The sequence below is a fragment of the Rhinolophus ferrumequinum genome, chromosome 17, assembly GCF_004115265.2.
Source record: "Rhinolophus ferrumequinum isolate MPI-CBG mRhiFer1 chromosome 17, mRhiFer1_v1.p, whole genome shotgun sequence".
Taxonomy (NCBI): Eukaryota; Metazoa; Chordata; class Mammalia; order Chiroptera; family Rhinolophidae; genus Rhinolophus; species Rhinolophus ferrumequinum.
Genome location: NC_046300.1, coordinates 28,823,512 through 28,839,861, shown reverse-complemented (window position 1 = coordinate 28,839,861; position 16,350 = coordinate 28,823,512). Strand labels below are relative to the sequence as shown.

The window sequence follows — 16,350 nt, the reverse complement described above, 5'->3', positions numbered from 1 at the left end:
CAACCCTCTTCCCTCCACCTCCCCCCGCCCACATACGCACACTCACTACCTAGTTGCTCTTATATTAGTAAGTCTCAAACAGGCATGATTTTTGTCCTCATCTTTTTCAAAGGACATTTGGCAATGTCTGGGACATTTTTTATTCTCACAACTAATGGTGGGAGTTGCTGCTTAGAATCTAGTGGGCAGAGGCTAGGAATATCGCTAAACATCCTATCATTCAGAGGCTAGCACCTAATGACAAAGAATTATCTGGTCCAAAATATCAATAGTACTGAAGTTGATTAAATCTGCCTCGTATAGAATATAACTCTAGCAAGTCGCCAGAGTAGAACTTAGGTAAAGAATACCTAAAGGTATTCTTTTTTCATACCGTCTGAAATGATTTAAAATTTTGAAGGGATCATAAATTTCCTTTTGGATGTAAAGGGACTTTAGGCATTCTGCCTTTCTAACATTCATTATTTATGAACAAACCATTTAGAATATGAACCACTCAAACCCTTCTTTAAGATTCAAACTGGAAACAATACTTAGACTTTTGAGTGTCTATTAGTTTTAATTTTCAACTCTCATTGTGGCTTCTAACCCAAACGTAAGGAATGTGCATGTATGTATGTACACACACACACACACACACACACACACACACACACGTTTTAGCTATTTCTGTCAGAAATCTTTTAAGGACTTTCCCACATTGTTTTAAAGTCTAAGAAGCATGCATTAATTGGACAAAGCCTTTTTCTCATTAATTCAGAATAACAATTTACATAGAATGCTCTGATTTTTCAAACTGTATCTGTAGATATAGGCTGATAGAAATTACAAAACTGACCATAGGTGTTCCACTACATTGTCATTTAAATTTTCAAGGTTACCAATCCATAACAAAGCAGAGCACAATTTAAAACAAAATGAGATAAATTGGTAATAACACAAAACAAGTTGGAATTGTATACAACAATAAATTAGACTTCCTTAGGGCAGAGCAAAATAAAAATGCTGCAAAGGGATACCATGGACAGTTTCTCTGTTAAATTGTTAAATAAGAATTTAAGAAACAAAAACAAGTAGAAATCAGTCATACATTGTAGCTCTGTTGTATTTTTCCAATTCCAGTTCTTGAGCTACTCTTGGCTTGGATGGTCACCGAGTTTGCTTATTCACCTTTCTCACCCAGACACGCCCCATCTTCTCCCTTCTGACAGTGTATGATCATAGGTATCTCACCTTATCAAGATGGATGTATTGACATTCCCTCTCAACTGGCAGAGACTTACAGTTGTGCCTGCTCCAAAGCAGTGCTTACTGATATGGTGATGGTAGATATTTGAATGCCTTAATAGATATTTATTACAGTAGTTCAGGCCTGAGGATTCTTGTAAAATTGACAGAGAGAGAGAGAGAGAGAGAGAGAGAGAGAGAGAGAGAGAAGACAATTCTTACAAATTCAAGAATCCATTGAGATCAATAAAATAGTTGCCCTAATCTATGGATGAGAGAAAACTCACAGCTGTAGTTAAGATCACTTTAGTGCCTCAAAAACAGATTAATTCCTTTTTTCAGCTAAAAGATTGATGTCATGAAAGCAATATTTTACTGGAGAGAAATTGCTATAATCTGTTCGTTTAACAAAGCAATTATTGATAACTTGAAATTGCTTATTGTTGCCCAAATTATCAGCTTTTTAGCCAAAGAAGTCTCATGTCTCAATAGTGATGTGTACTTCTTTTCCAGGGAAGTCTGATAAGTAATATTTTTTTATAAAGATATATCAGAAAATAACAACCCTTAAACTGTGAGATGTCATATCTGCATAAGTTAGAGGAGTGTTACTGAAGTACAGCCATGTGCTGCTTAATGATGGGGATACAATCTGAAAAATGCATTGTTAGGTGATTTCGTGGTTGTGCAGATATCATAGAATGTACTTGCACAAACCTAGATGGCATAGACCATTACTGTATTTGTATGTGCTATATTTTACATGACTGACAGTGCAGCGTCACTACAAATGATTGAGTAGTGCGTTGTGCTGTGACATTAGCACGGCTATAACATCACTAAGCGCTAGGAATTTTTCAGCTCCATTATAATTTTAGAGGACCATCAAGGTATATGCGGTCCAGCATTGACTAAAACATCGTTATGCAGCATATGACTGTACTAAACTCTCTGTCTTGAGTTTTCTGCTTCAGGAGTCTTGACCTTTGACATTCCATCAATATCTCACTTCATAATAATAGCGATGGGTAATGCAAACAGATGTGTTTAACTTGTGGTGTCAAGAAACAAGCTCTTTTCCTTGGAGACCTTAACATGTAGGTGTCTTCTAAGGAGCAGATAAATGAACTCATTTTGAAGTGCTTTTCGAATGCAAATGTTTTCTTTGCAACTGTGGCAGAAAAATGTAGGCATCCAAGGCAGGCTTTGTCAGCCTTGAAGTAGTTGTTTTGTTTGCTATTTTTTGCCAACGCTAGTCCTCCACACTCAGAAGTAGGTAGCAGCAGCTTCCGATGACATTGGCCCATATCTTGAGTTCTTGAAATTGTAAAACACTAGTTTTGAAGTATTCCTGCACCTAGTTCCCAATGAGAGCTGTATTATTCAAACCACTTTAAGGTATTTCTTCCTTTAGATAGTAGAAATAAGAATTGTGCAAGATTAAGACTCTTCCAACAGCCATGATAATACCACCTGACATGTATAGAGTGTTATACCGTTGCAAAGTGTACTTCAGTGCATTACAGAGAGAGGCAGTATAGTGTAATGGTCAAAAACTTAGGCTTTGGAGTCAAGGGGACATACATTTTTTAGCTATGTAAAGTTTCAGTCTTTTATCTGTTAAATATTAATAGTAGTACCTAAGGCGTAGCATCATTATATAGATTAAATGTATATAAATAGATTAGTCTTGTGGTTGTGCCCTAGTTAGCACCACATAACTAGTAGCTATTATTGGAACTGCCATAATACAGGTGTCCTTCTCACCATTTATGTTTCATATGTTTAGATCTTAAAATAGTCATTATAGATTTATTGCTAAAGCACAGAATTACAAAAACCCTCACCAGAAAAGAAGTCCCTGGAAAATTTGCTCCATATTCCTGCAAGACAGCACAAAAGAACAAGACAAGCATTAGAATCGTCAGTGACCAAATAAACCACATTCTCATGAAAAGTGTCTCTAAGATCATGGACTCCAGCTGACATCTTCTAAATTGTATCTTCCAACATTGTAAATCCTGGATAAAAACATCGAGGTTCTCAATTTTAAACCGGAGTCTAAAATTTGGATAGTGCTGACAGAGCACCGAATAGTGCTGAAACACATCCACTACGCTTCCTTTTTTTTGCGCTTCAAGCCATCAGGAACACCTTCTTTATGATCTTTGTCTGAGGTGCTAATTCACTAAACAAACAGCACACATTACCCCAGGCACCAAATCCTTCAGGACGCTCCCAAGTTTCCCACATTCCTTGGGAGAGTTTGGGGGCCACAGAAAACCCAACGACTGTTTCAGAGCCTGCCGCCTGGGGTGCCAAAAAATTATGCACAAAGAAAACCCTGGCGGGAAAATGTAAGATGCTAAACTAAGCATCTTAAAGAATAGATGTGAAAGAACTTAAAAGCTTTAAACCACCCAGCAAAATTCAAATTAGAAATGGATAGATAGTCACATAAAGGATCTGAATTAAAATTCAAAAATAACATGCTGAAGCCTGACATTCTGGTGTGGCAAACCCATTCACTGATCCTGAAATGGAATCCTATTCTGATATGCTACATTTTATAAACGTCCAAAATGCCAAATTGGAACTTAGACATATAGAAACTATTGGGAATGTTTTAAATAATAGGTTCTCGTTGAGCATTTAAAAAATATGACAGATCGAAAAAATGATATACATATATCTTTTACAGAAATGCATCAAATTTGTTAAAAAAAATCTAAGCCAACGTTGCCCTGAGCGAGAGAGCAGTTAGGAGAGTAGAGGAGGCTTGAGCAGGTATTCTCTGTCTATTTATAAGTTGGAAAGAACATAACTGGAATGAATTTGCCTTTACCTTGATGTCATTTTAGAACTTTGGACCATTTACTTTTTGTTGTCTTCTAACCCCAGCCACAAGCACCTTTCTTTCTTTCTTTTCTTTTTTTTTATTATTTCATTGAGAAAACTTAAGACGTGAGTCTTCAACAGAGTGGTCTGAAGGTTGTAAGGATGTCCAGCCAACATATTTAAGAGTATTCTGCAGTTTTGCTGTTCTCCACCTTCTCCTTCTTTTATGTCTCTTACTATGGCTTCAAGGTCTGGTGTTAAAATGTGATGTGATGTGATGTGTGTGTGTGTGTGTGTGTGCGTGTGTGTGTGTGTATGTATTAGGTGGAGAATAATGCTTCTGAAGTGGCATCTTGGATGAACTCATTTTATTTAAGGACTTGTGCTAATTATCTGAGTTTTGCTTGAATAGAGATAAATACGTTTATCGTCCAAGGTTTCCTGACAAAACTTAACTTTCATTTAAGGTTTTCTTTTCTCTAACTCTCATACACCTCTTCCTTCCACCTCCATAAACACACACACAAACATTTTACAGGTCTGGGATGTCATTTTTTAGGGTCCTCCAAATCCTTTAACTCTTTTCTCTCTTTTCTAAGCTTCTGTTTTTTCTTCTTTTCCTAGGACCTAGATGAGCCCACCCAGTGTCCCCCTAACCCTCTTGTTTACTGCTCTAGTCATGAAATATAATTTAATTTATTCAGGAATGCTGCTTTTTTTCCCTCCTGAGAATCTCAAAAAGGAAAACCCATGAAAATTATTTCCTGTTGTTCGGAATTTTCACATGTCAAAGCTCTAATCAGTAAAGACAAAAATCTTTCTTTTATCTGGGAATTGAACGTTTTATACAAATTAGTTTGAAATTTGGGACAGAAATAAGACAGATCATTGGAATACATTCAGTGATTTTGTTTTCTTGAAAAGGCCTGGTTCTTGAGGTCATCATCTGACACAGAGAGTGCATTATTATTTTAAAATACTTACGATGATTGTCTGATTAAACCTGTAGTTCTAGAAAATTCCTTTCAGAGTTATTGTAAATATTGAACAATAGTCATGAATCATAGAAATGAACAAGTTTGATACAAGTCAGTCACAAGTGCCTCAGTGAACAAATTTTATTTGGGGGGGCTTGCCCTATAGGAGTTAAAATTATGGTGAGCTGGCAATTCCAAGGTGTCACCTGAATATGAAAACACTGTTGTGAGGTACCAATGATGCCATCTGCATTGTCTGAGTCTAATTTTTGACAAGGAATCTGAGTTTTCTGGCAAGCAGGATGCATATCAGAGTACACAAGAGGCATGTCTTGGTGACTTCCGTCTGAGAGCACATGCATAGCTTCCTGTTTTGGTCTGATAGCTTCCCCTGGGCTTTCATAGATGCAAAGTTACCCACACAGAGATGGGTTGCCCATGCAAAAGAGTAGAGGTTTTATTTTTGGAAAGCTTTGTTTCACATTATCTTTGTTGTTTTATTCTACTAATGCTATTTCCTCTTCTATTTTACAGTAATACTTAAAATGTCATTTCGTCTGTCTGTGGGAATTTTTGTTTTTCACCTCTGAGGCATGTTCCTCTTGTTATCTGTTTTCTTTTTTTTCTTTCTTGGCACTGGTCTAATATTACTGCTTCATGTTGCTTACAATATTAATGGCCAGCTAAAATGTCTTAAGATATACATTGTTAATTCATTTGGTCAATCATTGTAAAATATTTGTAAGCCTCACCTATCTATCTCCACATCTATGTATATACCCTGAGGGTAGAAAGATGCCTCAAATGTTCATTCTGCTTTCAAGTGGTTTACAATTTAGGTTGGGAGTTGTACATACACAAACTATAGTACAAAACAAAACATGATTGGCTCCTAAAAAAAGGTAAAAATAAAGTGCTACGAATAATTTTCTCATGTACATTTTGGCCACTGGTGTGTCTTCCTTTGTGAAGTGCCTGTTCATATCTTTTGCCCATAATTTGCCATTGGATTTTTTTTTTTTTTTTTGAGAGTTGTTGAGTTGAAAGAGTTGTTTATATAGTCTGGGTATAAAAGTCTTTTGTTTGTTTATATATGCCTTGTTTATTAATTTTCTTAAGGTTTTAATTTTGAACATATATATACATATATATGTATAAATATGTATATGTGTATGTATGTGTGTGTGTGTATATATATGTATATGTATATATATATATATGTATACACATACATATATATATATATAGTAATTTTTTTTCTTTTAAAGTTAGTGCTTCCTAGGTCTTGTCAAAGGAATTTTGGCCTACTCTAAAGTCATGAAGACACACTCCTGATACTCTGTGTTTTCTTTGATGTGTTGGTCTACCTCTTAAGTCATTAGGGAAATGCAAACTGAAGCCAATATGTCATCACTACATACTCACTAGGATTGCTAAAATTAAAAAGACAGGAAATGCTAAGTGTTGGCAAGGATGTGGAGCAAATGGAATTATCATATACTGCTTGTTGAAATCTAAAATGACAAAATCACTTTGAAAATCACACTGACAGTTCTCATATAGGTAAACATACAGCTAAGCTATGGGTAAGCTCTTATACTTTTAGGTTTTACCCAAAAGAAATGGGGACTATGTCAACAAAAAATACTTGTAAAAGAGTGTTGATAGCATCATTCGTATGTTCATCAATAAGAGTGGGTAAACAAACATTGATTTATACATACAATAGAATGTTACTCAGTAATACAGACACAAAATACTGATAGACACAAACAATACAGCTTATTCTCAAAATGCTGAGCTAAAGAAGTTTTCCATAAAAGAGTGCATGCTGTATGATTTCTTTTATATGAAGTTCTAGAAGAGATAAAACTGCTTTGTGATGAAATAAATCAAAGCAGTAGTTGCTTTCCAGGGGGGATTCACTGGAACAAGGAAGGAGGAAATTCTCAGGGATGATGGGAATGGCTTATATTTTGCTAGGAGTGTGAATTGTCACAAGTGTATGCATTTGCCAACACAGTAAATACATATTTAAGATTTGTGCACTTAATTGTATGTAAATAATTTATCCATAAAAACAATGAAAAGTCCTAAAGGGCTGAAGTTAGCCACTGATTAGAAAATTGGCATATGGGTTTAAGAGTGAATTTTGTACTTAGAGGGCCCTGGAATCAAATCATAGTTCTGAAACTTATTAGTTGTGAAATTTTGAGTGAGTAATATAACTTTCCTGAACTTCAGTTTTCCCTTTGCAGAACTGAAATAATACCTTCTTCTAAGAGATGTTGTGAGGATGTTTGGAAAGAGTTTATCAAAAGGGTTGACATAATGTGTTAAGAAAATAACGCCACTTAAATAATTCTCCTCCTCCTTTTTTCTTCTTCATGTTATTGAGCAAAGTGTCAAATATAATTGGGAGGTTTGAGTTTTGGTGTTTGGGAAGATGGTAATTGTTAACAGAAGTACAGGACACGTTAGTAATCATACCTGGGAGACAATATGATGAGTTCTTTCAACCTAATGAATTTGAGGAGAGGTGTGCTGATATAGTTGGCAATAATGGGTCTGGGTTATGGCATTTGCTGATTCTGTGCTATAAATACTCCCATCATGGCCAGTTTCAAGTTACCAAACAGGTTTGCAAAATTCCTGAATATTTACCAATTGGCCCTCTCCAGTTGGTGTCTGCTGGCTCTAGTACACCACTAGATATGAGTCATTTGCTGAGATTGAGAGAGATACAAATGTTTCTCACCTTGCACCAGGTCTCTTGCCTACAGGATATACCGAGTTTAAGTTCTTTTGCTATGAGTCTCTATTTCTGAGTGTCTCTCCGTGGCTCACACCTTTTTCTTCTGTGGAATGAAAATATCTGATCATCTCATATTCACTGCTTTTAAAGAGGGCCTCTTCCGCACAGTGGTTTGTTATCCATTCACCTATTGATGTGATACAGTTTTGTCATCCTTTATAATACAGAAGCTGCTCTTTGCAGGAAAACCCACCAGGTGCTTCAGCCTGGGAGGGGTTCAAGCACAACCTCACACTTGAGAAGAGCAACTCTTCCCTTCACTCTCTTATGCATCTTCCAGTGCTAGATTCCTGCCTCACTCAAGATTATTTTCATTCCCCCCTTTCTGGAGAAGAAAGGAACACTTTCAAACTGAGTTCTTCATCTCTTATCTCCCATCCCACCTTTGTCTAGTGCATAAATAAGTCTGTGTTTGCATGAACTGTAGGTGTACTCAGGGTTCAAGTCTTTTTCCATGGGCTGCTGGAATGCTGACAAACTATGGGATGAGGTTAAACGTGTCTTTTGATATCACTGAGCTTCTGTAGCAATAAGGCACTCTGTCAAGAACATCTGGAGACTATTCTCAACCCATAGGCCAGCTGAGATGCTCTGTTAAATATACATTCTTTGCCCTAAAATAATAAATAAGTAAAGAACTTTTTGCCCAGATGTTTTTTCAACATTATTTATTATAGCAAAATAAAATTAAAACAACCTATATGCCCACATTTTCATAGCAAAATATGGTATACCTAAATTTGGAAAAAAAATCACGTCATTTATAAAATTACTTACGGAAAAATGTTTATTCAGATGAAACATATTTACACTATGGAAATATTATATTACTATTTAACTCTATTAAAAATGTTGAAAGAAAAATTATTGAAAATAAATTTCTCAAACTATTAACAGCGATTTTCTTTTGATGGTAGGATTATTATATAGTTTCTTCCCTCTTCACTGTGCACTTACGAGCTTTTCCAGATTTTTTGAACAACAAGCAAAAAATGTCTTTAACAAATTCTCAGGGCTCCAGGGACAGTACTTATATTCTAATCTCCTTGGTTTCTCCACTCCAGGTTTTTTTAATTAACAGTCTGTCTGAAGTTTACAGTCAAATTACCTAAAACACATAAGACGTATGTCTTATGTCATAAATCTGGAGCCTTTCACTCATGCTGTGTGTTGGTATTACTTCTCTGGTCATTTCCTTCTCTACTTCAAGAAAGGAGGATAGTTTAGAAATAAAACCATAATCTTTCCTCACTGTAAAGTACCTTCAATTTGTAGGGAATTCAAATCTTCAAGCCCTTTTAAAAAAAGAAAAAAATATATGTATTACTATATTCTTGGGTTGTATTTTTCCAACATTTTATTATGAAAAATTTCAAACACAGAAAAGTTGAAAGACTATTACAGTGAGCACTCTTAGATCTACCAATTAAATTCTATAATTAACATTTAATATACTTTATCACATATCTATTTATCCATCCATCAATCCATCTTATTTTTTGATACATTTCAAGTAAGGAGCAGAGACATAAGGACATTTCACTTCTGAATGCTACATCATGCATATCTTTAACTAGAATTCCATATTTTTTAGACTTCTTATCTTTCATGGTAAAATTTATATGCAATGGAATATATAATCTTAAGTGATCATTCAACGAGTTTTGACAAATGCATACGAGGTGTGACAATTAAGTTTGCGAACTTGTTGCAGCGATATTGCTAAACTTTTTTGATATCAGTGGGATTATTCATTATGTATTTGTACCAACTGGACAAACAGTTAACCAGGTTTACTATTTGGAAGTGCTGAAAAGCTGCAAAATGCAATGAGTTTCAAACATCTCCAAATTCAAATTTCTTCAACATTTTCGCCTGAATTTTCGCCAACAATTCAATTCATGGCTCTTGCATCACGACAATGCACCAGCTCACACGGCACTGTCTGTGAGGGAGTTTTTAGCCAGCAAACAAATAACTGTATTGGAACACCCTCCCTACTCACCTGATCTGGCCCCCAATGACTTCTTTCTTTACCTGAAGATAAAGGACATATTGAAAGGAAAGGAAGACATTTTGATGACATTCAGGACATCAAGCGTAATATGATGATAGCTCTGATGGCCATTCCAGAAAAAGAGTTTCAAAATTGCTTTGAAGGGTGGACTAGGCGCTGGCATTAGTGAATAGCGTCCCAAGGGGAGTACTTCGAAGGTGACTGTAGTGATATTCAGCAATGAGGTATGTAGCACTTTTTCTAGGATGAATTTGCGAATTTAATTGTATATCTTTGTCACCCAAACTCCTATCAAGATATAGAACATCACCACCATCCAGGAAGCTCTCTCATCCTCCTTCCCAGTAATCCCTAAACTATCCTTCCAGAGCCAACCTTTGTTCTGATTTGATTCCACCAAATAATTGTTTTTTCAAGTCTAGAACTTCATATAAAAGGAATCATACACCATGTAGTCTTTTGTGTTTGTCTACATTCACTCAGCATAATGTTTTTGAGATTTATCTATGCTGTTGTATTTCTTGTACAAGCCTTTCTGTGAACATCTGTTTTTTTCTCTTTTGGATAAATACCTAGGGACAGAATTGCTGACTTATTGAATAGGTGTGTAGTTAGTTTTGTAAGAAACTGGTTGACATTTTCCAAAGAGGTTGTATCATTTTACATTTCTACCTATAATTTACGAGAGTCTCATTATTCTTTATTCTTAGCAACCCTTGGCATTGTCAGTTCTTTTTTCTTTTTTTAATTTTAGTCATTCTCATGGGTATATAGTGGCTAAATTATATTTTTAAAATATATAAATACTTAGTGAGTTTCTTTGATGTCCAAGTGGGAAAAAAGGCCAGAGCCAAGTTTTGCTCCAACAAACCTGGCCTCACTGTGTCTACACACATTGAAATTGGCAAATCCTCAGCATTTTGTAAGAATTGATGTTTCTCTCCTGAGAACTCTCTTTTCTCAACATTTGAATGGTATTTACTATAGACTCACTTTATAACTATCCCCATCATGATTGTTTGTCCCCTTCTCCTAAATACATTTCTTCTCCTACTTTTCTACATCCTATGCAATTTGAACCATCTGTAGGGATGATGGAATTGTTTCATGTATTTTAGGTTTCTGTTAGGTAGCCTGTCACATGCTTCCTTAAGATGTAGGCGTTTGTGTCCAGTTCTCTTCTTAATCTGTAGAGAAAGAGCAATATTTAATTTACTTTAGCACAGCTCCTTGTACCTGGAAGGTGCTCACTGAACATTTATTGAATGTGTGATTGAATGACAGGTGATGGAGTAGCTATAAACATAGACCCCTAGGGCCAGATTCTACCACCTATCAGCTTTGTAATGCCAAGAAGGTTACTTACTCTCTCTGAGCCCCATTTTCTATCTGAAAAATGAGGATAAGAATACCTACCTTACTGAACTTTTGTTGGGGATTAATGAATTAATTTTTAAAAAGTGCTTCGGAGAGCACCTTGAACAAAGTAAATAAATAGAAATAAAATATACCCAAATCTTTTGGATCATATACAACCTCATAGAAGAAATCTGCTTTCTAAATCTATATCCTACCTGTGAAATTTACTGAAAAAAAATCCAACAACAAAGAATTGCAATAATTTGACTCTACACTACTTCTTTCAAGTACTGTAGTCCTGTTATTCCAGAATTTGGTGAATAAGTTTACGTACACATGGTGATTTTGTAACATTTTAACATATGCCTTTCTTTCATCCTTTAGATTTTTAGACTAAGCATGTTCTAACATCTTTTTTTTATCTTGGGTTTCTTACTGTCTTTCTTGAAGTGCCCTGATCAGACCCATAATATTTGAGGTATAAATACCATTCCCCCGTCTTTTAAATAGGACAATTAATTTTTTTAATGGTTCTAAATATTAAACTTACATTCATTCAATTGCTTTATGTAACAAAGGAATGCATCTTTAACAATGAAGTAAACAGGAAACAATGACATTATTTATTAACAGTATTTATGGTCGATGGAAACTACGTATTCTGAAAGGTCATGTCATACATTCTTTAAGGAGACTTTGGGATTTTCTACTAAAAGGATTTGAAAAGGAAGGGTCCTGAGAACAACTTCCTGAAGTGCAAAAGGCTAAATGATATCCCAGGATCTTCAGTACTAGTGATACTTCCCTGGACTAGATTCTATAACAAAGCATCTTTATTTTCTGGAGTCAGAAGGCATCTGTCTGTCTCCATACAACATGGAGAAACATGCTCACAAAATCAAAGGAGAAACATTGACCACTGTGACCTGTTTAAAATGTTGTGCTGCTTCGTTTTGGATGAAAGATTTCAAATCTCATCATTAATGTGGTGGAAAAATATTGAATTGGAAAACACTAATATTGTTTTTACATATTGATTCATCCTTGTTTGTAAAGTCAGAACAAGAGAGAAGGTATTAATGGTCACCTTGGCTGTTTCTTTTTGACCTACAACATGGCTCGAATTTTTATTGAATCTGGATTGGCGTGTTTGGGAGTGAGGAGTGGAAACCCACAGGGGGCAAAGTAAAGTAAAGGCTAGATGTGTCCACTTGGTATTAAAGGAATGCTTTTGCAAGCAAAAAGACATGTGTTCGGTAAAAATGAATGTCGTTTTCCCCTGCTTCGGCATCTGCTTGCTTCACAATGGCCGCAGTGTTTTTCTTTACCTGGTAGGTGGCCTCTCCATGTATCTATGAGGCGCTGTGTGAAAATGTGCCTCCTTATGTCAGAGGGAAATTTGCTTTCACTTCTTTCCCCTGGTCTTCTGTGCCTCCCTTTGTTCTAATCATACACGTAGGAGAAAAGCCAGTGATACCAGCAAACCATTTTCTTCTCCAGCCACTTTTTGGAGTAATAATTCAAACTGATCTTTTACAAACTCTCATTTTATTCTTAGAAATGGCCTTATTGCTAACAGTCTGCTCTCCAGTTGTACTTTATCAAGCAGCAGATCTGTTGTAAAATGTGATGACTGGATTTCATCTGTTTTGCCACCCCCTAAGAATTCATTGCCCACAGTGCTTCAACTGCTGTTATAAGAGACGGTTTAATTTTTGTGGTACATTGATTGATAACTGGACTCCCTGGTAGCATGGTCTTCCTTGAATAGGACTGCTGTTTTCTAGGTCTCAGATCCCCTGAAGATGCTACATAACTCCCTGTATGAAACAAATCTTCCACACCCTAATAGTAATATTCTAAATGCCCAAATGAATAGAGAATGCACACAAGTGCCTATAGGTATTTTCATGCCTGCAGGTGATATAATATAGGAAGGGAAGGTCCCCGTGGTCTTTGGTATGATGGAATCAGAGACACACAAAGATAAACAAACAAACAAAATTGGAAAACTTGCCACAAATTTGAAAAGTCTCAAATGGTCTCCATGGAGTAATAAAATGGCAGGTATGTCTTCACTCCTTGACTAATTTCCTGTTGCTTTCAGGCGAACGATGTAAAATCCCTGCTATGTGTCTTCAAATTAAAAAATAATAATAATAACAACAACAAAAAAGAAGGCAACAAAAGAGTTGGCACAGAGGAGAACTGTAAAAAATCAGCAAAACAAAGGACAGGAGGATCAGGCAGAGGGATTTGAATCTCTAAGTTGTGGTACCTATTTTGTCATCAATTTAAGAGAATCCCATTTTTTAAACAAAACTAAACATAATTGTCTTTTGATATATCAAGGCCAAGAAGCATCGTGTTTACATACACTTCAAAGAAGAGGACCAAGATTTAGGTCCTAATAAAATCAGCACTTTGGATAGTGAATTTAGTAAGCCCACTACATGGAAGTAAGTTGACGGCTTGATAAAGCTTCAGCAGGTAATCTAGAACAAAATTTGTTTTTAGCTACTTCCCATGCCTGATGATTTGGGTGAAATCCAGTTCTTCCTCACTAGGTGCATCCAATGCTAATGCATACAGGAGCAAAGTTAAAGGTGAAAGCGTTGTAAGTTCAAGTCTGACACCTTGTATTGCTTTAGTAATGACTGGGTGTGGTCCTCCTGTGTCCATTCTTCTTCTCATTCCCAGTATAGCTCTTACTCTGCCTATCTTCTGTGTATTTGGGATAAGTGAGATGGGTTAGATAAAACTATCTCTGCGTTTATTGACCATTATACATTCATTCAACAAATATCCATCGAGCACTTACCATGATTCTGGCACTGGGAGCTGGGGATGCACTAGTGAACAAAACAGAAAAAGAAAAACTGCCTTCATGAATCTCACATTGTAGTGAGCAAGACAGATAGTAAACACAATATATAAAGTAGATAACATATTTGATAGTGATAAGGGCAAATGATAGAGGAGGGGAAGAGGAGAAGTTCTAGATAGAGTACGCAAAGTTAGCCTCACTGAGAAGGTGATTTTAAGTGAAGACCTGAAGAAAATGGGAGAACTAGCCATGTAGATTTCTGGAGGGTGGACAATCCAGGCAGAGGGAACAGAAATGCAAGGGCCATGGAGGCTAGCGCATACTGGCATTTTTGTGGGAAAAAAGCAAAGAGTCTAGGATTACTAGAATGGAGTAAATGAGGAAGAGAATTATAGGAGGATGACACCACAGAGATAAGGAAGATCAGACCACGTAGATCTGTGTAAATCATAAAAAGTGCATTGGTTTTTGCTTTGAGTCCCATTAGAAGCCATTGGAGCATTTTTGTGCCAAAGACTGAGGTGATCATATTTACATTTTAACAGGATCACGTTGGATGTTATATTGACTGAGAATATGGAAGAGTGGCCAGCATAGATGAGATTACGCAGGAGGCTACTGAAATTATACAGACCCGAACTGGATCATGGTGGTGGTAGTGTCAAATTCTGGATATATTTCAAAAGTAGAGACCATAGAATTTACTGATGGTTCTTAAGGTAAAAGTAGAGTTATGGATGCCACCAGGATACTGATTTGTGTAACTGGTAGAATAGAAGATTCAGTAATCACGATGGAGAGATTGGAAGAAGGATGGGTGTGTGTGCGTGTGTGTGGTGTGTGGTGTGTGTGTGTAAAATCCTGATTGGGGACATGTTAAAAGTGATATATCTATTAGATATCCAAGGTGGAGTATCACGTAAGCACTTGGATATGAGTCTGAGTTGAGGGAGAGAGAGGCCCAACTTGAAGATAAAAATTTGAGGATTATCAGCATGTAGATGGTGTTTAAAGCCATAAGATTGGATGAGATCAACTTAGGTCACTTCTTAGAGAAGAGATCTGTTGATTGAATACTGGGGTTCAGAAGAAATAAGCCAATGAAGCTGAGAAGGCAATGGTCAAAAGAATATAATGTCCTAGAAACCAAGTTGAAGAATGTTTCAAGGCAGAAATAGCCATCAGTTGTGTCAAATGTTGCTGAAAGATCTAATAAGATGAGAATTGTCGGGATGGGACTTAGTATTGCACTTAACATTATAGAGTTCATCTGTGACTTTGAGAAGAACTTAATTCTGTTGGGCTCAAGGTCTAATAATTCAAGATACCTCATTAACCTCTGTGGGTTAAGTAAGAAAATGAGTTCAGATGTAAACAACTTGCTCAAAAGCAGGCTGGAGTGAGGAAACAAGATATTGAGGAACCGAGTTCTAAATTCCTTATCGGCACCCATCCTATAATCTAAGGTATTGAAGTGATGTGATTTTTTTTAAATAAATAGAAAAATAAGCAAACAAACAGAACATCATCCAAATAGGATTACCCTAGGTAATGGGCTTCAATAGAAACCATGACAACGGGGAAAGAGGCCTGTAGGAATTTGTGTATGTGTGTGCACACTCTGCTTTCTCAAGGTATTTATCATGCTGTGGCCTTGGCAAGAGCAAAAATGCTTCATCTTTTGGAAACAAAAAAAAAAAAGAAAGAAAAGAAAAGAAAAAAACTGGTCTAATGTAAGTGGTTAGAAATCCTTTTTATAGTTATTGATTTAAATGTAAAAATCCAATTAAAAACTGGATTGATTAAGAGAAAGAGAGGCCCAAGTTGCAGTTGTGGGTGGATTTGGTAGGAAGTCTAATTATGCTACAGCGTGGAGGGTAATCTTGGCTAAAACAAAAGCATATCCTTTTGATCCAGTATAAATGGAGTGAGAGAGATTGATAAAAGAGGAGAGAGATCGAGGGAGTGATCAGATTAATTTCAAAATTGAAAAAAAATGTTTACACCTTTGCCTCGTGAAAGGCAGATGCATGTGAAAAAATAATGATGGCATTGCTTCACGTATTTGGGAATTGCATTTGGCAGCACAACTTACTGAAATATAGCCTCTTAAGAGAAAGATATCACAAAGCTTCTGCAGTATAGTACAGGCATGGTACTGCCCCACGGGGTGGGCCAAACAATAAACGTACTGATCCCTGTTGGTTATCCAATTTCCCCTTAAATTAGGGACAGCAGATGTGCTGACTAATTGTTGACCAATCCAGGAGTTGGGTGCAACGAGGAAAAT

At 36.3% G+C, this 16,350-nt stretch overlaps 1 long non-coding RNA gene across 1 annotated transcript in view; it reads left to right on the top strand.

Moving 5' to 3' along the window:
- LOC117037128 (uncharacterized) overlaps positions 1-14,724 on the top strand; it is a 43,360-nt gene extending 28,636 nt beyond the window's left edge. The window contains exon 4 of the long non-coding RNA XR_004425469.1: positions 14,606-14,724. This is a non-coding gene — a long non-coding RNA (uncharacterized LOC117037128). The remainder of the gene's footprint in view (positions 1-14,605) is intronic.
- Positions 14,725-16,350: the final 1,626 nt, after the last annotated feature.